This window comes from Ananas comosus, linkage group 6, assembly GCF_001540865.1.
Source record: "Ananas comosus cultivar F153 linkage group 6, ASM154086v1, whole genome shotgun sequence".
NCBI lineage: Eukaryota > Viridiplantae > Streptophyta > Magnoliopsida > Poales > Bromeliaceae > Ananas > Ananas comosus.
Window position 1 is genome coordinate 2,466,838 of NC_033626.1, and position 5,856 is coordinate 2,472,693.

Below are 5,856 nucleotides of genomic sequence, written 5' to 3' on the forward strand. Positions count from 1 at the left end.
TCAAAATACTTTTTGTATTCCTAATTTAAAGGCAAATTAGAAAAGTCGATAATAATGAAAGAGTATGTTTGAAAAGGCAAAATAGTAATTTCATACAAATAACAGCTATTATTAGCAGTTTATTAACAAAATTAAACTCTAGTAATATATTTGAAATAGGTTGAAATATAAAAAAAAAAATTTAATATTATTCTTCTAAAAAAAAAGATAGTCGAAAATTTTTAAGAAATATATAAATAATTGCCGCTCACTATTAATACCAAAGAAAGTCAAACTAAAAAAGAAAATAAAATAAAATATTGAGAAAAAATAACTAGTGCAAAGGAAGTGTTACAAAATCAAATATAAGTTGGGGGACCTCCATGCATTTTTACCTGTCCTTGACACTTTGTAGATAGAATAGTTTGTTGGTGAGTTATTAGGCATAGCTGGTGTTTTTGGTGGTGGGGAATTTGGATGGGATCGAAAAGAAATGGACAGGGGATCTGGAACGTGGTTTTCCATCGAAGATAACAATAATAATATATATACATATATATATATTTTTTAATTGGAAATTTTGTTGTTCTAAGAAGTCTAATGTTGAGGCTCGCCAGAACATTCTAGATGTGTGGGAATTTTAAAGCATGACAGCTTGCCGAGCCTAGCTTGAAATGATGGACGCAACTTGACATAGTCATCCCATCTAATTTATTGAAAACTTTTGAAAAAAGCTTCAAAATAACACCCTTATAATTTCACACTTTTTTAATTTAGTATTATGTAATTTAAAGTGTGCCAATTTAATGTCCCATGGTTTCATTTTATTTTTTTATTATCGGTTTCACTCATTTTTTCGTTAAATAAGTGATAAAGTTAAAATTAAAGAGTACTAAAATAAATATTCGATAAACCTAGGTGAGGTATCTGAAGTTTTTTGTATACAATTTAACGAAATATTAACGAAAAGACTGACGAAAAGATAAAAATGAAACCACAGGACACTAATAACTTCATACAGTTCAAACCACAAAATATTAAAGTGAGAAAATACGAAACCACGAGGGTGGTATTTGAAGTTTACCCAAAACTTTATACAATTCTTTGAGATACAGTACGTTAGAGGAGTTATAATACAACTGTCACAGGTATAGTTGCACGCCACAGGTAACCCAATTCAACTAAAGAGAAAAATTTCGACCGTTCATATAGCGCAACTGATAAAAGATTTGATAGTTTATAACCAAAGTTTCAAGTTCGAATTCTAATTAATTTATATTTTCAACTAAGTTTATGTTTTTTAAAAATAAGCAAAACGAATAGTATATTATCTTTCTCTCAAAGAAAAAAAAAAACTAAAGAGAAAAATAAAAAAAAAAGTCTTAAAAGAATCTGAGTTAACACATAAAAATTACATTCGAACAAATCTAATCTTTGGTTGTTGATTTGGAGATTTCTCGGCGAACTAAGTTTCCTTACCCGGAAGTGTTTTTGTTCAACACTTACATTGCCGGGCAATCTAACCCGTCCGTACGCCGGGCAATCTGACCCGTCCTACCAACACCTATGGAAACTTAAGACTCTTGTCAAAATCAAGATCTTTGTATGGTTGCTCCTTCGCAAAAGGCTCCTCACGGCCGACAGACTTATCAGTCGAGGGACTCTCGTGAAACCTTCCTGCATTTTCTGTGCACTATCCTTGGAAAGTGTCGACCATCTTTTCTGCAATTGCGTTTTTGCTCGTTTTCACCAACTGGCTGAGGCACCCAACAGTGCTTCGGGCGACGACGTCCGAGACCTCTGGAACTTACTATCACAAATCCCCGACGCCAATAAAAGGGTAAAAGACTAAACCAAACTTGCGGCTATTTGGTAGGTTGTCTGAACCGAGTGAAACAGCTTTATCTTCCGTTCGAACCTTCCTAACGTCGTCAGAGTCTCGGCTAGAGCATTATCACTGTCTAACTCTTGGATCTCGCTCCTGTAACCTCCCCCCTCTAATCTTTTTCTTTTCCGTCTCTATTTCTTTTTCCATTTTCCCTCTTCGTTTCACTGCTGTCCCTTTTATACTTCTTTATTTTCTTTTCTGTCTTTGCCAAGGAAGCCTAAGCTGTTTCCATCTTGTACACTAAGTTCATCTTTCCATCTTTCTCAAAAAAAAACACTTACATTGCGAAAATTGTGTAAAGTACATTTACTAATAAGCTTACAAAAATAAATAACATATTTATATTTAAAAGTCAAAGTACTGTTGACTAATTCAAATCAAATATGATAGTGGAATTAAAATTTTGAAAAGTTAGATAGCCAACTCAATATGGTCCGAAGTTCACGTTAATTCTGTATTTTTTTTTATCTTTTACAATTTAAATGAAACTATTTCTTTAAAAAGTTTAACTTCTTTTTCGCATAAAGCTTGTATTACACACAAACGTATATTTATTTTAGTATTTATTTTTTTACAAATATTTAGTTGATTCTTTTATTTTTTCAAAAATTTTAGATACTTCGATTCCATATCGAATATATATCGGGCGTGTATTCATATCCGAGACACATTCAGTGTACATGCGAAATGCCACGTGAATTGAAGTATCTATGCTTCCTAGATGATTGTTTACCAGAGGTCTTAAGTTTGACGCTTTAGTTGGTTTTACTTTTAGCTAAGTTTATTTTGAAAAAGAAAAGAAAAAATTTTAAATATCATCTCTGTGGTTTCACACTTTCTCACTTTAGTGCCATGTGATTTAAAGTGCATTAATTTAGTACTCTATGGTTTCCTTTTTATCTTTTTATTATTAATTCTATTAATTTTTTTTCATTAAATTAGTGACAAAGTTAAAATTAAAGAATACTAAAGCGAATATTCGATAAAACTAGTTGGGATATCTGAAGTTTTTTTGTATATAACTTAACAAATTATTAACGAAAAAGTTGATGAAAAGATAAAAATGAAACCACAGGACACTAACTTATACACTTTAAATCACAGGATGCTAAAGTGGGAAAGTACGAAACCACATGAATGGATGGTATTTAAAGTTTACCCAAATAAAAAAAAACACCAAATAATACTTTCGTAAAACATACTTTTTTTAAAAAAATTCAGGCTAGGGACCTACCAGAAGAGATCATATTTGCTAGAATTCTAGCTATGCATTCTCATTTTCCTTGTTCGCGGCAATTTCGACATCAACCTAGATGAACTTAATTATGTGGAGGATATATTTATGGACAAGTTTGATCTTTTTAATTTTGATTATCTCATTAAATTAAGTTCAGATTATATCTAATTTTATTAAAATTATTTTTACTTTCAATAGATTTGTATTTCTAGTTGTATTAAGATTTAACCACTACTATAAAATACCTACTTTTTATTGATTTGGTGCGACAGATGAGAACAAGTACAAGTGTATTTTTGAGATTAGAGTTCCATGAGAGAAATATTTTATAAACTGCTTTGATTATAGTGAAAACTTTTACTATGTGACCGAACCACATATGTATTTGCGTGTTTTATTATTATTTTCTTTTTTTTGATATTTTTGCGCATAACGAACTAGATCTTTTTTTGTTTTATCATAATAAATTGGTATCAAAAAACTTCTGGTATCAGTGTAAGTTACGAATTTCTAACATATTTCGTATCAACCTTAGAGTGTTGCGGCTTTTGTTGGTTGTGCTTTTACCTCATATGACTTTTTGGACATCCTATCTACCTTGGACGAGGTTGTTGTGTTACGAGTAGATAAATGCTCGCAATTTATTTTAACTCTTATTCAATCTGATTTGATTATTTAATTTTTAAAAATTTTAATTTTTCTTTGTAAGCTTAATTAGTATATACTTTATATAAGTCATAATATAAGTCATCTATTAAATCTATTAAATTATATGAATCCTCAATATATTTTGCCACGTGGCAAGTTTTTCTTCACCTTCACCACCATGTGATTCTTTCCCTTCACTTCATCAAATTTTTAATTAACGTATCTAATTAATACATCTAAAATGGCCCACTACTAAACTCCAATTAATGTATTTAAATGGTTCCCTATCAAGTTTTTCTTCACCTTCACTACCATGTGATTCTTCCCCTTCTCTTCATTAAATTTTTAACGTATCTAATTAGTACATCTAAAATGGACTACTCCTAAACTTCCAATTAATGTATTTAAATTCTCTATTAAGTTTTTAATTAATGTATCTAATTAATACATCTAAAATGGACTATTACTAAACTTCCAATTAATGTATTTAAATTCTCCATTAAAATTTTAATTAACGTATCTAATTAATACATCTAAAATGGCCCACTACTAAACTTCCAATTAATGTATTTAAATGTTCCCTTTGTCATTTATCAAAATGAGAAGCTCAAATAACAAGTTGGAGGAAACTGCGAAGAAATCAAGAGGAAAAAAAAAAATGCTCAGGTAATATAGAAAATTTTTTTTAAAAGCAAAGTAGATAGTAATTTTAATTGTTTCATCAGGAAAAATTTAATTACTAACATTATTTTCTATACACACTTTTCAAAATTATGTTCATAAGAAGTTTTAAAATATTGCCTTAAATAACTTGAATGTGTACTCTTATTTGCAGTTTAATCCAGTCTTCTGATTCCGATGAAGAAGAGAAGTGAAGATTTTTTCAGCAAAACTATCATAAGATTTAATTTCTATAATATTTGAAGGATATTTGAAGGATATGTGTGAGAGACTTATTTTATTTTGAACTTTATAGCATAAAATTTATAGTATGAATTTTAGAATTTAGTAAAATTCTAAAGTTTCTAGACACAATTTAAGTGATGTTTTGGAGCTATATAACTTTCATTCCAAATTTTATAATTTAGAAAAATTAGTATTTAGGATTCTAAATATAATTTTATCTTTTAAAATTTTAAAATTTGGGATTCTATTATCTACCCGCCGCATCGCGCGAGTTTCTGCACTAGTATAACTATGAATTCAATAAATTATGCAAGTAATCAACCGTCCTTAATACAACTAGCAAAGCACTCAGTAATTGGTATCCAAAGTTTCAAGTTCGAAGCCAAGTTGCTTAACATTTTTAGTTAAATTTATTTCTAAAAGAAATAAAAGTAGTGGACAGCCTTACTCTAAAAAAAAAATTATCCAAGTAGTTAAAATTTTATATCAAAAAATCATCAAACAATTTAAATTAAATAAATTAAATATTATATAATCAAATCAAAGTGTTGCATGGCAAGTGTACATGCTTATAACTAATCCAAAGTAGGGTTGTCAACAAACCGAACAAAAGCGACTTAGAGCCGGTTCGTGTTCGTTTGTTAGTAAACAAGTTGAGTACGAGCCGACTCATTAAAATATCGAGTTGAAAAATTTAGTTTATGTCAAGTTTGCTTATTATCGAGCTGAACATAAGTTGGTTTGCGAACAGAAAGTTAAATAGCTGGCTCTACTACAGGATGAAATGTTAAAAAAAAATTTAAAAATTAGAATCTTAATCCAATAATTGAAATTCACAAAATATTGGTCTTTTTTTATTTGGTTTGGCCTAAAGTACAACTAGTAGAAATATCTTGGCCCTTCGATTAAGGTTTGCGTGGTTAGGATGGTAGTTCAAGCCCAGAAGATTCAGTGGGTGACTGGTTGATAGAATAACATAATTTAAGAGGTAAAAATAACTAAAAAGTAAATTTAATGGTGAAAAATTTGATAGCACCAAATGCTTGATACTATTAAAAGCACTCGTGTTGAACTATATATATTGGAGCTACATATTTTTCCGGTTTGTGGTGCAAGTAATATTTTTTTCATTTTTCTCTTTCCTTTCTTCAAATGATGTAGGTATAATGTTTTTTTTTTTTTTTTTTAGAGATAGGTA